The sequence below is a fragment of the Rhipicephalus sanguineus genome, chromosome 11, assembly GCF_013339695.2.
Source record: "Rhipicephalus sanguineus isolate Rsan-2018 chromosome 11, BIME_Rsan_1.4, whole genome shotgun sequence".
Lineage (NCBI taxonomy): Eukaryota > Metazoa > Arthropoda > Arachnida > Ixodida > Ixodidae > Rhipicephalus > Rhipicephalus sanguineus.
In genome coordinates, this window is record NC_051186.1 from 121,504,596 (window position 1) to 121,526,389 (window position 21,794).

At 47.5% G+C, this 21,794-nt stretch overlaps 1 long non-coding RNA gene across 1 annotated transcript; it reads left to right on the forward strand.

The window, feature by feature from the left end:
* The first annotated feature begins 4,137 nt into the window (after positions 1 to 4,137).
* LOC119374058 (uncharacterized) lies at positions 4,138 to 21,046 on the forward strand. Its single transcript, XR_005180078.2, has 3 exons — positions 4,138 to 4,232; positions 5,497 to 5,728; positions 20,873 to 21,046. It is a non-coding gene; the product is annotated as an uncharacterized LOC119374058 (long non-coding RNA).
* Positions 21,047 to 21,794: the final 748 nt, after the last annotated feature.

Below are 21,794 nucleotides of genomic sequence, written 5' to 3' on the forward strand. Positions count from 1 at the left end.
AGTGGATACCTTGCTAGTGTACTTGTATAAGTAGCCCCAAGAGAGCTTACAACGGTGCTTTAGAAACGCCGCTGTTCCAGCTTTCGCTGTGACTGTGCTGCGGTTTCAGCGCAGGCCTGGCGTTTTTTTATTTTCATTTTCTTTCGCTTGTGCCTTGTCTTTAACCTTTTCAAGTTACACTTCACCTCTCGCGTAAGCTTCTCGGAAGCCAGTAAAACCACCCTTTACTGGAACAAAATGTTTTGCGACTGCACATCTTGTTTATCCATTCCAGTTCCAGTATAAGAAAAGTCAGTCAAGATTAACCAGAGTGCCCTTGAACTACTGAATGCTCTGAACCTGAAAGCAGTCGCCGGTGACGCAGGGCTTCTGCTGGACATATTCTACACAGTCAAAACACACAAAGTTGGAGATGCGATTCCGAGCCATAGTTTCTCAGCGAGAAACCTAGCTTCAAGTTGTATCAAGTTAGGTGCAAAGAAAGTTCGAATGTCTTACCATAACGGACCCGTTTCTAGTACCGAATTCTAAGACTTTGGTGGAAAGTCTCGTTAATCATCACCAGGACAGTTGTTCAGCCTTCAGTGTGGATGTGCAAGACTTGTTTTACTCTTTGCCTCAAGATCAGTTACTAGAAAGTGTGAACGAGTGTATATTGAATGATAATAATGAGCAATGTTTTAGAAACCAATGTGGTACTTCAGTGGAAGGTTTCCTTGAACTTCTAGCGTTCTACCTTAAGTCCACTTTCATAGGGTGGAAAGGGGATGTATCCGTACAGAAGTGAGGGGTGTGCAACGGATCAAAAGTGGCGCTGGTTTTTAGCAATATCTTCTTGGGCAAAGTCGGCAGGGTGATTGAAGATGACCTGAATGGGCTCGCGAGCAGAGTTCATAGGTATGTCGACGACTACATCATTTTCGTAGATAGGAGCAACTTCACGAACAATGCAATTATTCTGAAAATCTTTAGGGAGAAAGCTCTCGGGTTAAAATTCACATGTGAAATGCCGTCGCAAGGAGTGCTACATGCAGTCCTTACGTTTTTGACATCCTCTGATAAGCAAGTATGTTGCGAATACCACCCTCGTAGTTCAACGTCCCTGCTTTCCTTTGCTTCCTCCCATTCTAAAATTGCAAAAAACGATATCGCCTTTGCAGCCCTAAGGACTGCAATAACAGAGTCGTGTGACCATAGGATGTTAGGGAGTGTTCGTTCACAAACATTGAGGCTAAAGGAAGCCAGTTATCCGGACGGGGTGGTTTTGCTGGTTTGCGAGTAGCTTATGCGAGAGGTGAAGTATAACTTGAAAGGTAAAGACACGGCACAAGGGAAAGAAAAGGAAAAGAAAAATTTGCCGTTTTACCATGAGTTCACCAACTCTCGCACAGGTTAAAGTAGGTGGAATCGCGTCATGGCATTGAGGAGGTGTTCGCAGTAGTGATGCAGAACTATCGATGGTACTATCGATACTATCGATAGCCGAGTCACTATCGAACTATCGATGGTAAAAAATACTATCGATAGCCGAGTCACTATCGAACTATCGATGGTAAAAAATACTATCGATAGCCGAGTCACTATCGAACTATCGATGGTAAAAAATGCTATCAATAGTGCTAGCGATAGTAGGTGCTATCGATAGTATAAAATCAACAGCGCACAAATTTGGTTCCCCGTGCGCGTGGTACATAGTGGAGCCGGAGGAGCAGGCTGAAGGGCAAGAGAGTTGACATGCTTGTGTTCTTCAACAGAATGCTTTGCTGACACATGATCAAAAAGTCAAGCTGTTCATCTGTAGCGGAAAGGAAGCCGTTACGTGCAGTGGAATTGCGCGGCTTCAAACTCGTATTGCATTTTATGATTTGAAAATAAATAGTTATCAAGAACTACGTTCGTTAATTGTAACCTGTAACTGGTTGCTTTTGAATATGAATTTATTGATGGACATATTACGCCATTTTCACTGCGGAAATAATTTAATTCTCTAGCCAAAAATTGCTCATAAATTAAGCGAAGCTGATAGCAAGCTATCACAAATATTTTGGCAATATGACCAGCCAGCAACAGCATCATTATTCCCACCACTATGGACAGTTTGTCACGTGGTTGTGAGGGTGAAGAATGCTGGAGGAAGACTGGAAAATACGAAGCTCTTTAATTGGGCTAACTTGTGCCCAGAAAATCAGAACTCAAAATACAAGCGATACAAGCTACGCACTGATAGCGGCGAGAACAGTCGGCGGCCGTCGAGTAATTTGATAATTGGTGGAACGCTTCGTCTTTTATACATCAGTCATCGAACCTTCCAGCGTTATAGCTGGTGCTCGCGTAAGCTCTCGAATAAACTTGGTTGTTCGCGTCCGGCGCGCAATTTTAACAAAATGATCTCAAACAATCCCGCAGCTTCTCAAACAATGCGGGGCGGTCTGCATCAAACCTGCGAACAGTCTTTGTGGGTGAAACCCGAATACATCAAAACAAAGCAACAAACACGCGTGGCAGTGATATTGCTAGTAATATTATCGATGGTACCACCCACTGAACTATCGATAGTTTGTCGATAGTAGTACAACAAATAGTTTCATTCTAAAAAGACAGGGCGTGTAAACACGGACACAAGAAAGAGGTCAGGACACCCCAAACGCCAACTAACAACTGAATAGATGCACAACGGCGGAAAAGAAAGAAGGCACGAAAACTTATCTGCGCATGTCCATGCAATAGGCGAACCTATCAATCCGGCACGCGTGGGGGCCTACGCGAAAGATAACTGTTAAGGCATTTGATTTCATCTTTATGAAAGTTAATCGACGGTTGGCTCACGCATGCGCTAGCACTATTCTCGATATGCCATGCCTCAATCATCAGACGCGTTTCTTCATTCCTATGTCGGTACAAAACTGCGCATTCATCGAATTTTGGCGTGCACTTATGATCTCGGCAATGTAACGATAGATTAGAAGGTGAGCCTCTGGTTAGTGATCTTTATGTTCTAATAACCTCTGGTTAATGCAGCGGCCCGTCTGTCCAACGTTTCTTGCGTCCGTGTTTGCACGCCCTGTCTCTTTAGAATGAATACACTTACCAACTAGCTCAGCTCTCTGCTATTCTAAAATATAAATAGTTTGTTTACACTATCGACAGTTTAAAAAAAAAACTATCGATGCTATCGATAGTCAACTTACTGATAGTTCTGCATCACTAGTTCGCAGGCAAGAATAAAGTTGGCAATGTCTGCGCAGCGGTGAAGAAACGTGCGGAAAAGGACCCAGTGGTGAAGAATTCGTGTTGCCTTAAGCACACGAATATTTTTATGCCATGTACCATTGGCATTGTGTACAGCATACCCCTCACGTGTGGAAGAAGAAGATGTTTTAATGACAAGGAGGAGGAGAGGTCGGCCTGGAAAGCGGGTTTCTAGCCTGCTACTCCTCACGGGGGTAAAGGGGAAGTGTTTACATTGGGCAATCGGGGCGATGCGTAAACTTGCGACTGAGTGAGCATCAAAATCCCCTGAGAGGTAATGTTTGCTCGACGCACTTGGCAATGCACTGCCGAGACTGAGGGTGCACTGCGGAATTTCCTACAACGAAGATTATTTTCCACCACCACGACCGGCTGGCACGCGAAATCTTCGAGGCCCACAAAATAGAGAACGCAGGGCGTAACTGTGTCAGTCAGCATTCAATAGCCCTCCAGGAAAAGGAAATTTCCTTTTTAGATTATTGTAATCGTGAACAGTGTTAAGATTACTTACCTTGTATCTAGCCAGGAGTGTCGTCATGAGTTTCTTTCTTTGTAGGAGCATGCGCAGTTAGATAATATTATGGTGTTTCTTCAATAAACTTTTCAGTTGAAAGTCAGCGCTCGTGTCGTGTCTACTCGTCCTTTGTTTCTTTTATTTCGAGCTGTTTTGCCTCTGCCAGTTATGAGGTAAGTCGTGAGGTTCCGGCGTCATTTTCCTGCGCTCTGATAAATTTCTGCTACAAAGCAGCACTCCAGATGCCTGCTGTTGTCCGTCTAAAATGTTGCTCGACAACGCAACTTCTTTCCTGCGAAGCCACCCGAGCCAAAAGAGCGCAAGAAGGAAGTAGTCGACAGTATATGCAAGTTGTCAATACCACTGTCTTCACGCAGGGGCCGTCGTTCTGGTTTGCGGGTACGAAACTCCAGGTCGGCACAAGTGTCCAGTTTCAGGGTCAAGTCCTCCGGTTCGAGGACACGGATGTGTAAGCAGGATATACGCGTTGCCTTGTTTTAAAGATTGTTGAACTTGACGTGCAAAAACCGCGATGTCATTACGAGGAACATCGATGTTGAGGACTCCGTATTTAATTTCGCCGAACAGGGGCTCGTTAATGAGCACCTCAGTGAAAGAGCACAGGTGTTGCTGTATTTTTGCCCGCATTGAAATACGTTTGCCGTGGCCAGTAATGTAACCTGTGTGCTTGTGTGTGGGAGCGCAACGAATCAGCCGTCAATAATGCTACTACGCCGGGTGTTACCTTTATAGTTTAAGGGTATGGGTAGAAGTAACATTGTATTACTTGTATTATGTGCGGCTTGCAAGTGTTTGTTTCATTGCTGTTTCAGTTGAATGATATACAATAAGGAAAATTTCGGTGGTTAGGTCTCCTTTACTGCGAAGCAGACCGATCTCCACAAACCGTTGTAGAGCTCCGCGTGTGCGCAACTTCTCCAACACTCGCTGTAACCATTACACATATTTTTTTTATTCAGGGCGTCAAGTACAATAAAGCCAGGATGATTCTGGCAGCTTGCCTTTAAGGAACAAAATACGCTTCCGTGTTTGCTTCCGCCAGCTGTTTTAGGAGACACTGCATCAGCTGTGTTACATATCTGTGTGCCTGAAGTTCACAGCATTTCTTCTAGCGTCGGTTACCTGTCCGTGAATTGCAGCGTGTAAATACAGAGGGCCAGAAAGAAGACGTGCATAGACAAACGGTAACATCCAACAACAAGCCGTTTCTTTAGCTTTTTGCTGGAAGTTAAGGCTCGTTTGCCTTGTCGGTTGTTTTATATCTCCGTCCTTACTCACTGCAATTCAGCACTAAGTTGCATGAACGAGCCTTATATCGAGGATGGTCAAAGAACCTAATCAATACAGATTTACATGGAAATACGTAACTCCTCGATATTTCGCTGTATTCGATATTCGTGCCTTTCTTACTAGGGGTTAGTCATTAGCTATCCTGTCCAAGCCGCGGCATAGAACTATGCTTTAGGCGTGATAAAATGGCAATTGTTCGTGCAGTGTGTTCAGCATTCAACATTGATGTTACCTCATTAACGCACCGAGCTAACCAAACGAAAATAAAGCAAAGCACTGCAGCTACAGCCTTAGTTTTTGTTAGTATTGAATAAACATATGCTTAGGCGGGATCCAGGCCCATCCCACCAATTCGCAGGGCAATCAATAAAGTTAATTCATCATCATCTACACGCACAGCTGTTCCACTCTTTTTTTTTCAGAATCGAAGCGAAATTTGGTCCTCCAGACTTAAAGATATCCTTCAAATCGAATTCCTCGTATAAGGACAAACTTATCAGCTTCATCCTCAAAAGAACGGTTGGATCTTTCCTTTTGGGGATGGACTTTACCAACGAAGGCGCAGTAAAATCAACGCCGACGGAGGAGCCTTACAAAAGCGGCGAAATTGATCCGGTGTTCAGCGACAATTTTCGTTTGTTAAACACTTACGTTGTAAGTTAAGCGCGTTGTGTATCATTATTTGTACGCATGTGTGCCTAAAGTAGTCGTTGAGGCTAAACATTACATTTCTCGCGCTCCTGATCTTTACTCTGTTAGTTATAATCTTTGTATAGCAGCAATGATCTCACTTTACACTTTTTAGAGTAACATGATATATGTTATGCTTAGTAAGTTAGTGTCCTATTAACATCTTCAAAAAAGAGGATATTCCTTTTCAATTATTGTTTTGGTAATTTCCTGCAGTACCGAGTTGAGGGATAATACCTGACATTTTCATTCAATGCACTTTGTGGCCAGTCGAGGATCCTCTTCTCATTGCCGTAATAAATTAAAAAGGAAGTGCGAATGCATACGCAACCTAAAGGTAAAAGTAGTCAACCAATACCTTAGCGACCTTTCCTTCCGCGTAATCAGGAAGTGCGTACAAATTTCTATGCATGTAATCTCAACAAAGCTAGTCACTGAAGCTTGCTGCGCCTGCTCCGTGACGTTTCCAAGTTTTCCAAGTGTTGATAACTTTGTGATGTCTACATCTACGGTTCCAAACTTTGTAGCAGATGGCAATATGTCAGATAGTTACGTTAGCTTCGCCTTTCTATTCTATGCTAGCTGAAAGAGTATAAGAGGACTATCTTCAAATACGAAATGCTTTTTAGCTTTTGTTGTCGGCGTTCTTCAAGTGATATTGAGCAAAATGCCGACACCTTTACCTGGGCACTCACACTTGACAGTACGGACACCTAAAACGAGAAATCCTGGAGTTCAAACGAGATATTGTTGTTCTTCAGGCGAGATTACCCGACCATCTTTTCGAGATCAAAACGACACATCGGCGCAATACGCCCAAAATTATAAAAGAATGTGGTCTTTAGCAGTAAAGCCTTCGTATAGAACCGCATTACATACGCTAGCTACCGTCCAAACAAACTGCAAAATATGTTGCTTCAGAGTCCTTAGTTGATATCTAACGCAGTTGTACATGCAGTAAAAGAATTGCATGTGAAGGCACCTGCTTGCAGTACAATTTCTGCATGTTGTTTTTATCCCACGTAATCAAGAACATAATGCAAAGCGCATGGTCTTTCGGTTTTCGAGACTGCGTCGGAGCGAACAGGAGGGAGGGAGGGAAGGCATGGATGCTAACCGGTTGAGAATAACCGGTATGCCAAGCAACATTGGGCAAAAAAGATGGGAGAGATTTAAAGTTTCAAGAGTAAAGAAATAGAGCACGAAAGTGGGAGAGGCAAAAGCACACACACAACGTCATATCCGTCAGTCTTGTGGGGTATTTGACATCGCCACTTGTCTATAGCATTCCGTGCAAGTAGGACATCTTCAAACATTTCTGCTTTTCGTGATTTCAGTGAGGCAATCACGAATTTCAGTGTGAAATATTTTGGGAATTCTTGCAACGGGACGGTTAGTCTATAGATATACGCCTCACGTTTGAGGGGTTTTTAGGTATTTGAACTCGGCTTATTCAGCTATCAGCTTGCTTCACTTAGATCATTTTCACTTAGCACTACACTTTGCTTACTTGAACTTATGTTCTTTCAGCTACAATATATGAGCTTATGTGTGCTGCTTGCGAAAGAAGAAAAGAAGCTGAAAGAAGAACTGGCGCCCCTGTTTCCTCCCCTTCTCTGCGCACAACTATATGCATTTCCAGGGAGTTGTCCATCGCAGGAGCATCTGCTGCATCACAGCGACAGTTCTCCCGTGCTAATTGTGCGGTCATTCAAGTATATGGCTCGTTCGCTGCCACGCTCACTTTTCATAGGACACGATCCTACCTTGGCAAGGCACGTGTCGACAAAAGGGCAAGAAAGCTAGATCTAAGGGCTAGGGATATTGGTTGTCACCCAACAACAGTGCTCGTATTCAAGCGCGGCGTTGCCGAATCAAACATCTCAGCCATTTTTTGTTCCCTTGACCATAAAAAAAGATCATGTGGTTCTGAAAACCGAAACGGGCAACTTTATTAGGGTTTCCATGCTCTAAATATTTCTTGCTTTTCTACGTTTTGTTTCGGCCTTCTGTGTTTGAGTCAACCCGCTGAAGAAAACAGAGTGGCGGGCTAGTTGGTATTGCACATCTTGGGGTTTACCGTAGCGACACGACACAGGATCACGAAAGGCACGCGAGCCCCTTAATGCATGCTGTGGCTGCTCTTTTCTGTCATCTTGCGCCGTTACTTTACGCTAAAGCTGAACATATGCGATCAGTGAGGACCGTCTTGTACAGGCTACATGAAAGGAACACTCCTTGTTCGATGATCGCCACTTGATGCGTCCGTCATTTCCTGGATTACTGTATTGCTTAGTTTTATACCGTATGTTGTTTATCAATTCACTAGCCATTCGCACCCATTTTTAGTTTTTTTATTGAAATAGAAAATAAATGAAGGAGTTGTCACCATTGCTTGGTGACGGCTACCCCTTTCCACATGGTTGTTAGGATAGCAAATATATATATATATATATATATATATATATATATATATATATATATATATATATATATATATACATATATACATATATATATATATATATATATATATATATATATATATATATATATATATATATACAGGGTGTCCCAGCTATCTTTAGCCAAGGGTTTAAAAATACAATATTAGCAGCAGGCGAGTGAAATCACTTGCAAATTACTGACAGTCACCTTGCGCACTACATACATTTTTTGTTTGGTAATTAACTAATTTGTTAATTAGGATTATTTAATTAAATTGCTAAATATTCACTGTAGGCAAGAAATGCGTCTTGCGAAGTTCGAGAGCGTCTTCAGAAGCCCCAATTCCATTATTTGCGATAAAGAAAGTTTCACGTATACCATTTTTTACAAGCTGCAAAGAAAGCCCGCGAAATACAAAAAGAACCACGTGACTAGCGCATTCGCCCGCCGCGAGAATGCTGCCCTCAGTCATGGTTTGAGCGAACGAAATCAGCTGCGGCCGCGATTCGGCGGCTCCGTTGCGGCGGAAGGCCGATAAGTTGACGGTGGTTTCTTGGTCCGCGCTCGCTACAACTTGCACCGTCACGCGCGCCAAGTGACTGACGCGAGCCAAAAAAACCACCGTCGACTTATTAGCCTATCGCTGCAACGGAGCCGGCGAGTCGCGGCCGCAGCTGATTTTGTTCGCTCGAACCACGGCTGAGGGCAGCATTCTCGAGGCGCGCGAACGCGCTAGTCACGTGGTTCTTTTTGTATTTCGCGGGCTTTATATATATATATATATATATATATATATATATATATATATATATATATATATATATTGTTGCGTGGTTTTACCTACGCTAAGAGGGCATGGTGGGATATACCCTGAAAAGGGAGCTGAAAAAAGAGGTGAAGAAGTCGGCGTTGTGTTGTGAGCTGTGCTGTGCCTTGATGCTGACTCAGTATTGTATTTTTCCCCGTAACATTTTTGGTGGAGCTGCGGAGTACTTTTTTTTTGACGACGGAGCTCCGCAGTGGACGCCTCCTTAAGTCTGCAACCATGGCTCCGGGTGAAGACACGCCTTCGCCAGCTACGTCGGCAACATCTCCGACAACAACCCAGTACGTCGCTTTAACGCAACCCCGTGACCCCGGGACCTTTACCGGGGAGAACAACATCGATGTGGACAAGGGGCTCAGCATGTACGAGCGCATCAGCAAGCAATATGGCTGGGATCCAACCGTTATGCTGGCAAATGTCATCTTCTACCTCGACAAAACCCCTCGCGTCTGGTTTGAGACCCACGAGCACGAAGTCACAAGCTGGGACATGTTTAAACAACAGCTCCGCGACCTTTTCGGCAACCCATTTGGTCAACAGCTTGCTGCACGGAAAGAATTGGCCGTACGTACTCAAACGTCAACCGAGCCCTATTTGACCTATATTCAAGAAGTGTTATCCTTGTGTCAAAAGGTTGACCACAACATGCCCGAGGCTGACAAGATTTCACACATTTTGAAGGGTATCGCAGACGATGCGTTCAATCTGCTCGTTTTTACCAACGTCACGACCATCGACGCCGTAATTAAGGAGTGTCGCCGCCTGGAACAAGCGAATAGTCGGCGCATTCCGCACCAGTTCCATCGTCTCCCCAACACCGCTGCAACATCGTCTTGCGAAGGAATCCCTTTTCAGCCGTCCACAACTGACGATGTGACACGCATCGTCCGACGCGAACTCGAGGCTGTGTGCCCGGCTGCCCATAAACCGACGTTGTCCGAGACACCGGCCCCGGCTGTCGCCCTGATCCAGGCCGTTGTCCGCCAGGAATTCGCCAATCTGGGTCTGTGTTCCACTGTATGTGCCATGAACAATACTGACACCTCCGTAGCCTCTGAGACAACACGCCGCCGTCAGTACCCTGTTCGTTCCAGAAACCCTTCTGAATGGCGAACCGCAGATGATAAGCCGATCGGCTTCCGCTGTGGGCGTGCAGGCCACGTTGCTCGTTACTGTCGCAGTCAGTGGCCCTCTACTCCTCCTAGCCAGTATCCCGCTTACAACGGCCCCTTCCGCACAATGAATCGCCGTTATCCGAACCGCACTGAGTCTTCAGCATTCGCCGCCCCTGAGGACTATGGCCGCACCTTCCCATCGTCGCCGCCTCCAAGCCGTTCCTCTCGCTCACCAACGCGCCGCCGCTCGCCCTCGCCGTCATTTAGCCGCCGCATGTCTCCGGAAAACTAGGCTGCGCAGCTTCTGGAGGTGAAGCTGCCCTGTCGACGTTAACCAAAAATCCTCTGTTGCCCTTACGTCTACACCAGAACACACTTGAAGTACATGTTGATGGCACTCCTGTTCAAGCTTTGATCGACACAGGCGCTCACGTCTCTGTCATGAGTGCGGATTTTCGTCGTCGCATGAAGAAGATTCTGACGCCACCCTTGACCAATGTGGTACAAGTCGCGGATGGCGGCACCGTTCCTGTCGTTGGGATGTGTACAGCTCAGCTTGCCGTTGCCGGTTATCAGGTGGTCGTCCTTTTTACTGTCCTTGCCACATGTCCCCACGACCTCATACTTGGGCTGGATTTTCTGGCAACCAACTCTGCGCTTATTGATTGCTCCGCCGGTGTGCTGCGCCTTGAACTGCCGCAACTCAGTGACCCCCCGTCCCAACCTTCGTGCCGATTACATTGCAGCGACTTTATTCATCTGCCCCAACAATCTGTTACGTACGTCGATATGTTGTGCTCACCGGTTGTGCCAGACGGTGACTACTACGCTGCGCCTCTTCCCGACTTGCTGCTGACGCATTGTGTTGCTGTTCCCTATACGGTTCTCAGCATCAAGGCCAACAGAACCTGGCTACCGGTGGTAAATTTCGGCTTCGCAAATCAAGTGCTCCCACAAGGCATTTCCGTAGCCCACCTTTGTTCGCTACTAGATTCACCGGTCGAAGCTTTCGCCTTGGATGCCGCTGTTTCTACGCAGCGGACGCCACCGACAACCAATTGTGGCAGCCGTCAAATTTTTAACATGATCGCCGCTGACCTTCCGCCTGAACACGTTGAAGCCCTCCAGCGCGTTCTCGGGTCCTACCAGGACATTTTTGATTTCGGTGACCGACCTCTAGGGCAGACGTCCGTTGTCCAGCATCGCATACACACAGGTGATGCCAACCCTGTTCACCGCCGCCCCTACAGAGTGTCTGCGTCTGAGCGGAGCGTCATCCAACAGGAAGTAAATAAGATGCTAGCGAAGGACATTATAGAGCCGTCCTCCAGTCCCTGGGCGTCTCCGGTCGTGTTAGTTAAAAAGAAGGACGGATCGTGGCGCTTTTGTGTGGACTATCGCCATCTCAACAACATCACAAGGAAAGACGCCTACCCTCTACCTCGAATTGACGACGCCCTTGATTGTCTGCATGGTGCCGCGTACTTCTCTTCCATCGACCTCCGTTCCGGATATTGGCAGATCGCTGTGGATCCCGTGGACCGAGAGAAGACGGCCTTTGTAACACCCGACGGCCTTTACCAGTTCAAGGTCATGCCTTTCGGCCTATGTAATGCCCCAGCCACATTCGAACGAATGATGGATTCTCTGCTTCACGGCTTCAAGTGGTCTACGTGTCTATGTTATTTAGACGACGTATTGTGTTTTCGCCCACGTTCGAAACGCACCTTGAGAGACTCTCAGCAATTCTTGAAGTGTTCCGTCTCGCCGGACTTCAGCTTAATTCGTCCAAGTGCCGGTTCGGCCGTCGCCGCATTACGATCCTTGGGCATATTGTTGATGCCTCCGGCGTACAACCTGATCCGGAAAAAATTCGAGCCGTGAAGGACTTCCCTGTGCCGAAAACCGCCAAAGATGTTCGCAGCTTTGTGGGGACTCTGCTCCTACTTTCGGCGGTTTGTCAAAGACTTCGCCGAAATTGCTAGACCTCTCACGGACCTGCTCAAACAAGACACGCCCTTTAACTGGGGTCCCTCGCAAGCAGCAGCTTTCTCCAAGCTCGTCACACTGCTCACATCTTCCCCTGTTCTGGCCCACTTCGACCCTGCCGCGCCAACCGAAGTCCGCACTGACGCCAGTGGTTACGGAATCGGCGCTGTGTTGGCCCAGCGACAACGTGGGCAGAATCACGTGATAGCTTATGCTAGCAGGCTGCTGTCCACTTCGGAGCGCAATTATTCAATTACGGAGCGCGAATGCCTCGCTCTGGTATGGGCAGTTGCGAAATTTCGTCCTTATTTATACGGCCGACAGTTTACAGTGCTCACCGACCATCATGCCCTTTGTTGGCTCGCCTCTTTGAAAGATCCCACAGGTCGTCTCGCTCGCTGGGCACTCCGTTTGCAGGAGTATACCTACACGGTCGTGTACAAGAGTGGAAAACTGCACCAAGATGCGGATTGCCTATCCCGCTACCCTGTGGCTGACCGGCCCTCTACGAGCACTGCCTCGATCGACTGCGTATTTTCCCTCTCCCAGCTGCTTCGCCTCGGCGACGAGCAGCGTCGGGATCCGCATATCAGTCAAATAATGCAACGGCTGCGATCCTCCCCGCACGACGCCTCTGTACGCATCTTTGCCTTCAAAGATGACACCTTATATCGGCGTAATTTGTCACTCGCCGGACCCGCTCTACTGCCGGTCGTACCAAAGCACATGCGTTCCACACTCCTCCACGAGCTTCATGACGCCCCAACCGCTGGTCACCTTGGCGTTTCTCGCACGTATGACCGTGTGCGCCGCCGCTTCTACTGGCCTGGCCTTGCACGCTCTGTGCGGCGTTATGTCAACGCCTGCGAAGTTTGTCAGCGCCGCAAGAAGCCGTCGGGACTTCCTGCTGGGTATCTTCAGCCTATCGACATCCCACCGGAGCCCTTCTTCCGAGTCGGTTTGGACCTTCTCGGTCCCTTTCCAACATCCACTTCAGGAAACAAGTGGGTTGCCGTTGCTACCGATTACGCGACCCGCTATGCAATCACGCGAGCCCTTCCAACCAGCTGCGCTACAGACGTCGCTGATTTTTTACTTCGGGATCTTATTTTAGTGCACGGTGCCCCACGACAACTGTTGACAGACCGAGGCCGTACTTTCCTTTCTCAAGTGATTGACGATATCCTGCGTTCCTGTTCTACCCAGCATAAGCTCACCACCTCTTACCATCCCCAGACAAACGGGCTGACAGAGCGCTTAAACCGGACCCTGACAGACATGCTTTCGAAATACCTGTCGACCGACCATCGTGACTGGGACCTTGCACTGCCCTACGTGACGTTCGCGTACAATTCCTCCCGGCACGACACCGCTGGATACTCACCGTTTTACCTTTTGTTTGGACGCGAACCAACGTTGCCATTGGATACCTTCCTTCCGGCTGCTGCAGAGTCGACCACGGAATACGCACGCGACGCTATTGCCCGCGCTGACCACGCCCGTCAGCTTGCCCGCCACAGATTGACGGCTTCTCAAGAAACACAGAAGGACCGTTACGACGAGCGGCATCGTGACGAACGTTTTCCAACGGGTTCCCTCGTTCTTCTCTGGTCCCCAACGCGACGTGCCGGTCTCTCTGAAAAGCTACTTTCTCGATACACGGGGCCATACCGCGTGCTTCGACAAGTGACAGACGTTACATACGAAATCGTCCCGGCTAATCCTACAAACTCTTCTCCTCTGTTATCCCGTGACGTCGTCCACGTATCCAGGCTCAAGCGTTACCACCCACCTTCTGCTGTGGTTCCATAGACGCGCCGGGTCGGCGCTTTTGCCGCCGGGGGTTGTGTTGCGTGGTTTTACCTACGCTAAGAGGGCATAGTGGGATATACCCTGAAAAGGGAGCTGAAAAAAGAGGTGAAGAAGTCGATGTTGTGTTGTGAGCTGTGCTGTGCCTTGATACTGACTCAGTATTGTATATTTTGTATTTTTCCCCGTAACAATATATATATACAGTCCTACAAGTTCAAGAACTCAGTAGCGATCGCAAATATTAGTGTCTTCAAAAAAAAAAAAACGCCAGGCCTGTGCGGAAAGCGCAGCACAGTCACAGCGAAAGCTGGAAAGCGGCATTTCTAGAGCCCGTTAGTGGCTACTAATACAGGTACATTAGCAACGTACCCACTACGCAACAAAGCGTAATTTTTGGGAAGTTGGGAAGCACCCAGCACGACATTATTTGTTGTTCTGCGGAGAAGCGAGGTACCATATATGTAAGCGATTATGTGCAGTTTGTTGATGCGGCGGTTGATGACGATGAATAATTATGGTTGCGCCCTTTGTAATGGCTTGGAAGCTTAAAACGACCCACTAGTTACGTAATGCATGTTGTGTGACGCCCGGTCGTTATTTAACTGTCCCACCACGCTTTATAACACACTTTAACCGGAGAAACGTAGAGCGAGAGAGAGCGAGAATTGACTTTATTGAGACCCTGAGGAAATGGATCATGGGAGCCTTATGGGCTTCCTTGGCAACCAACAGAAGTGCACTTGCGAGGAACCCACTACGCTATAAATCATTGTAATTTTTGAGAAGTAGGGCAGTAGGCACTGTGCCATTTTTCGTCATTCTACAGACAGCCGTGGTACCTGCTAAACGCATGTAAGGCATTATGCGCACTTTGTTGATGCTGTGCGTGATGACGATGAAGAATTATGGCAGAGCTCTTGTAATGGGTTGGGAGCATTCAACAACCTACTCGTTGCGCAATTCGCATTGTGTGACGCCTGGTTACAGAATTCCCGTTGTGCGACGCTTGGTGCTTATTCTACTCTTTTAACAGGCTATATTGCATATGCTAATGTGGTTCCTTCCCGACATGAAGCCTGTATAGGACCTCTTTGCAAAGCAGTTTCAAGCACCGGCATGGCTCAGAGGTTGAATACTGGGCTCCCACGCAGAGGGCCCAGGTTCGAACCTCGTTCCATCCTGGAATTTTTTTCTTATTTAGTTTTTTTTTTCTTATTTCGAGCGATACTGGTTACGGACACCGGCGGCGGCAGCGGCGACGGCGGCAGCGGCGGCGGCGGCGGCGGCGGCGGCGGACAACTACGGCACCAAAAACGGCCGGTGAAATGATCTCATAACAGCTTTCGCTGTAAAAAGAATATCTAAGTGTGTGACACTTGCAAAAGTATTCAGCGAGTGTTTTATTGCGTTTATCTTGTGATATCCGTTAATCAGATAAAGTGATGTAAACTGAAGAATCAATGTTAAAGCGCTTCTGGAGATGTCTATGTATCAATTTCAAACCAGCTTGTTTTGCTCCGACTGTCAGTGTGTCCAGTCCGGATGATGCTAGAAGATCAGTGGACAAGTCTGTCAGTTTATATATGTTATGAGTAAACCGCAACGCTTTTCTTTGAACTTTTTCTAGATCAGTTACCTTAGTCATTGTGTGAGGCAACCAAACAGTGTAAGCGTATTCCAGTTTGGCCGCAGAAAGGTTGCATAACTTAGGAGTTTCATATGACTTGGAGCAGGCTTCAATCACGGTTTAAGGAAGAACAACTTACGGGTGGCTTTTAAAGAGAGGTTGGCAATGTGTCTGTTCCACTTCAGGTCACATGTGAAAGTTAGTCCTAGATGCTTGTGTTCATAAACATTAGTTTAGTGCCATTCAGTGAGTAAGTAAATTTTGATGTATTCTTCTTTGTTGTCACACTCATTAACATGGATTTGCTAGTGTTAATATACATTTGTCAGTGTTCGAACCTAGCGTTTATCACGTTAAGTTGTCTGTAGGGTAAGGTGAACTTCATAACGTTTTTTTTTTCTTTAGAGGTAGTGTAGTCATCTGAAAAAAAATATTATGCTGAATTCTGTGTTAGTGACGATGTCATTACTATAAATTCAAAATAGGAAAGTCTCTAAGACCGAGCCTTGTGCGACATCAGATGAGATGGGAACAATATCGTAGGATGCTTCTTCGAGAAAGACAACTCGGGAACGCTGGGTTAAAAAAAATCACCAATCCAAGCTGAAAGGCTTCCCGTGCCAATAATCGCCTCTAGTTCCCAATTAACTAGCTGTGACACAGGGATGAAACGTATGCCTAAATCTACGAACATAACATCTGTTTGACCGTGTTCGACCGCGCGAGGTCGTGAACAACGTCACTGTGTTACTGTTCACATCCCGCGTCTAAGTCCATGCTGGTTAGGTGTTAGTATGCAATTTTCTTCAAGATATACTGTCAGGCATTTCCAAATTACATGTTCTAAGATCTTGCATGATGCAGTGCTTGGAGAAATGGGTCCGTAGTTAGAATTAGACTATATGTAACCTAATTTACGAATTGCTACAACCTCTTCTTTCCTCCAGTCATTTATTAAAAAATCGCCAGGCCTGCGCGGAAAGCGCAGCACAGTCACAGCGAAAGCTGGAAGAGCGGCATTTCTAGAGCCCGTTAGTGGCTACTAATACAGGTACATTAGCAACGTACCCCACTACGCAACAAAGCGTAATTTTTGGGAAGTTGGGAAGCACCCAGCACGACATTATTTGTTGTTCTGCGGAGAAGCGAGGTACCATATATGTAAGCGATTATGTGCAGTTTGTTGATGCGGCGGTTGATGACAATGAATAATTATGGTTGCGCCCTTTGTAATGGCTTGGAAGCTTTAAACGACCCACTAGTTACGTAATGCATATTTGTGACGCCCGGTCGTTATTTAACTGTCCCACCACGCTTTATAACACACTTTAACCGGAGAAACTTAGAGGCGAGAGAGAGCGAGAATTGACATTATTGAGACCCTGAGGAAATGGATCATGGGAGCCTTATGGGCTTCTTGGCACCACGAAGTGCACTTGCGAGGAACGCACTACGCTATAAATCATTGTAATTTTGAGAAGTAGGGGCAGTAGGCACTGTGCCATTTTTCGTCATTCTACAGACAGCCGTGGTACCTGCCTAAAAACGCATGTAAGGCATTATGCGTACTTTGTTTGATGCTGTGCGTGATGACGATGAAGAATTATGGCAGAGCTCTTTGTAATGGGTTTGGGAGCATTCAACAACCTACTCGTTGCGCAATTCGCATTGTGTGACGCCTGGTTACAGAATTCCCGTTGTGCGACGCTTGGTGCTTATTCTACTCTTTTAACAGGCTATATTGCATATGCTAATGTGGTTCCTTCCCGACATGAAGCCTGTATAGGACCTTTTTGCAAAGCAGTTTCAAGCACCGGCATGGCTCAGAGGTTGAATACTGGGCTCCCACGCAGAGGGCCAGGCTCGAACCTCGTTCCATCCTGGAATTTTTTTCTTATTTAGTTTTTTTTCTTATTTCGAGCGATACTGGTTACGGACACCGGCGGCGGCGGCGGCGGCGGCGGCAGCGGCGGCGGCGGCGGACAACTACGGCACCAAAAACGGCCGGTGAAATGATCTCATAACAGCTTTCGCTGTAAAACGCTGGAGCACTTTCATTGCTTACGGTTTATCCTAGTCAGCATGGGCCTCATAGTATTTTCGCTAAGGAAAACGTTCGCTCAGAGTCCAGCGTGTGAAGTTCCTGCTCGAGTCGCTGTCTATGTGTGTCGTGCTTTGGACAGTCGAGCAACAGATGATGCACATCCTCGTCGTCGTGGCCGAACGAACATGTTGACGATGATGCACGATGAATCCGAAATAAGAAGTTGCTTTGTGAAGCGGTTCCGAGTCTTAGGCGAATAAATGAGTGTGTCTATACGTCTTGGGAGCTGGGGGTCTAATTGGCACTCAAGGTTAGGGTCAACAGCGTACAAGATCGATTCAATGATTGTTCGCGGGCCAGTTGGTACGTCTTGAACATGAAACAACGCGCTTAGACAGGACAGAAAGTTACAAGAAGCACACAGACACAGCGCTGACTGTAACAATGATTGTTCGCGGGCCAGTTGGTACATCTTGAACATGAAACAGCGCGCTTAGGCAGGACAGAAAGTTACAAGAAGCACACAGACACAGCGCTGTGTCTGTGTGCTTCTTGTAACTTTCTGTCCTGTCTAAGCGCGCTGTTTCATGTTCAAGATCGGTTCCTTTGTGCTGTCTGGGAACAAAACGTGAATTGTTTATCCACCTGGTTCCCATTTTTAGTGTTCAACAAAACAATTTTAGCAGCCGTGGTGGCGCAGCGGTTGCGGTGCTCGGCCACTTAAGGACCCTTAAGGACGCCTGTTCGATCCCGCCTGCGGCGGTCGCATTTTGTTGGTGGCAAAATGTTAGACACTCGTGTAGTGTGCGATATCAGTTCATGGTAAGGAAATACAGGTGGTCGAAACCATCCGGAGACGTTCATTGCCGCGTGTGTATTAGCCAGAGCCGCTTTGGGACGTTAAGCTTATAAATCAATCGAATCAAATCACATCACTTGTCAAACCATTCCATTCCTGTGTCTCTTTAGGAGCTGGCTCGCCAGGTTCTTAAGCTGGGGCAAAGTCCCGCGCCGTAAGCGTATCCTTACTTCCGGAGGCGACCGCTACAGGCGCTGCTCGTGCGAAAGCGAAGTCTTCTTCCTCTTGTTCTTCGCGTGTCTTGATGATGATAATAACGCAGGCAAAACCACATATATCATAGACAAGTGTAGCATGCGCACGCTCGCGCGAAAGAGAAGTCTTCCTCTTGTTCTTCGAGCGCCTTGATGATGAGATTAACGCAGGCAAAATCACATATAGCAGAGTCAACGGTAGCATGCGGCGCTCGCTCCACTCCGGCTGTGCGCTTCGATACTAATAACATGAAAGAAGAAGACAAGGCGGCGGACCGGAGGGCTCGCAAGGCAGAGGCAGCAGCAGCGGGCTCGCCACCAAGACCCTGCGGCGAGAGCTCGCGAGGCCGCAGAGAGACGTCAGCGTCGTGCGGACCCCGAGATACAAACCAGCGAAGCCGAAGTAGTGCGGAAACGGCGGCAAGAAAACCTCGAAGAGGTACGGGTGCGGGATGCAGCGGCCAAGCGCCGAAAGCGGTCGCTACCTGATGTTAATGGCGCCGACGCGCTGGTCAAGCGCGATTTCGTTGACCACGTGGTCAGCCGCAGCTGCAAGGTCTGCGACAGCTTGTGGTTCGACAACAACCTGACCACAATCGCTACTATAGCAACGTTGACGTCTTTGTATTACAGTAGAGGAATTTTACGGAGAATTCACGGTTTACCCGATTATTAGCGAGCCAGCTCCTCAATCGTCAGTCACTTCGTGGATATGGCGTGATTTTTTTTCGTCATGGCTCCACCTATTAAGCAAATAAGTAGGGCCCTGTATGTACTATAAACCGTGGTTCAGCCTTTTTGATAGCACCTGTCAACAAAATAGATCAATCAAATTATGGATGAGAAAAGTTTCATAAAAATCAAATTATCGATTAATGACCAAATCGATAAATGACTAACCGTAAACCGAATAAAACTTTTTGTCAACCATCCCTACAATAAATGTGCCCGAAACTGCTCAAAAATAGGGTAAACGCCATGTTTCGTCACTACCAATATAATTACTTTTTCTGTTGCGTCAGTTATCTCAAGATGACTGGAGATGTTAATCCTGGCAGTCGATATAGAAATCAAGCAATTAACATCTCATTGGACGGTACAGGCGGGCAGGAAAAGGCGTCCGCCTATTTCTCCCGGGTTGTTCAGCCAAGGGGTGCCGTCTACGTGAAGCAGGGGAAACCAGTGTCTTGCCTCTGCCGAAGGGTATTAAATGTCCAGTAACCCAGCGTCGACCCAACCCCTAGGTTCCCATTTTCCCCGGCCACGGCTAAGCCCCGCACGGCTGGGCGTCGTAGGGGGGTTAAATCCCGCCGTTGGCTAGGCTTCGCTTTGACGCGGCTCACCGAACACCTGCTTGCGCAAACGTCTGTATGAAATTCCCCTGCGGGGAATTGCATACACATGTCGACACAACGTGCAGTAACGTAGAGAGGTGGGCGAGTTGGAAACGATGCACACTTGTAAAAATCAGCGCGAACGTGACGGAGACACAAGACGAGCGGACACAGTACGAGCGCTGTCTAATAACTGAACTTCACTGAAAGAAAAACGCCACGCGATAAACGGTAAACGCCACGCGTGCGCAGTAATTTTGAGTCACCTGAACGAAACTGTTAAGCGTGCGTACCTTAAGCGTGCGTACTGTTAAGCGTGCGTAGTCACAGTCACCAATTACCTGTTTAACTGACCTCTGGGCACGGAATAGTATTTGATACTTCGTTCAACTTACATCGGAGGACGCTAAAAGCACCGCGCATTAGGTGGCAGTCACGTGGTAATTTTTTAGATGCGAAGTATCTTAAGGCGGAGGTCAATCCGGTGGTGGTGGTGGTGGTGGTGGTGTGCGGCGTGACCGCCCTTACTGCGCATGCGCATACCCTTTCCACACACCTCCTCTCCACTCCCCCTCTCCCCTCCCCTCTCCAAATACCCTCTCCCCCTCTCTACTCACCCTCCCCCTCCCCCTCTCCACATACCCTCTCCCCTCCCCCTCTCCACTTCCCCTGTCCAATCTTTCTCTGAAACGCGGGCTAGACATGCCGAAATTCTCTCCTGCGCAAGTAAGGTAAAGGGGCAGCTCTTTGTATTGTGTATACATTAACAATATCTGTCATGGTGACTAATCAACGTATGCAGTACATTGGATGTCCAACGTTTGACTAACCATGTGTACAAGGTTTTCTTTTATTTACAGAAATGGGGCTCATTTACATCGTATCCGAAGCAAGCGCAGTAAAACAATACAATTAAATGAATTCGCAACGCTGGACTTCACTACGCCTATAAGCACACTGGGTGTTTCAAAGCTCACCTGACGCTTTCAAAGCTCACCAGCCACTTAAAATAGGAGATAAAATGGCCACTATTTCATACACGCAAATTGTGCATTTTCTTCGCGCGATGCTTTTGCTTCATCGTCACACCCATACCCATACCCCATCATCTTTTTTGCTCCCAGCTGTCCCATTCTGTCTGGTTTCCAGCACAAAAAAGGGGGTATTAGCGTAAGTGTTTGAGGGGCGTCATATTGTATCCGATCCAAAAGCGGACGAACATTTTGGGCACAAGCGATTGGTCTGGGCTCGAAGAACGCATGACGTAAGCGTTTGCCTCGACTGATATAGCGCTTTACTTACTCGTATGTTTCTTTGTTTACATTTTGCGCGGCCAAAAGCATCGTTTTGTGTATATAAACAGGTACAGGCGCGGCCACTGTTCGAGGTAACACGGCGCGTGTGGCCGCGCTCCCGAGATACGCGTTCCGTCGCGGCGGCAGTCGGACGCACGTCACGTCGGCTCCGTCGGAATTCGATTAATGTTGTGGAAATTCGACAGCTATCCTCCGGAAACTGATCTCAGCGTCTCCGTGAAGTCGTCAGGAACCTCTGGATGCCTATTTTGTCCAAGTAAGCCTTTTTTGCGGCAATTTGCCGACTGGTTGAAGATCACGCGACGCCTAGCCCGGCTGAGCCCAACGCCGGCCAGGCTTACGCCGGGGCTCCCCAGCCATGGCAGCGTTCACGAAGACAGCCTAGGGCCCTAACACGATGCAGTGGGCTGAAATCGAGGTCGCAGAAGCACGGCAAGACCCCATACCAGCTGAAGACGAGTATCTG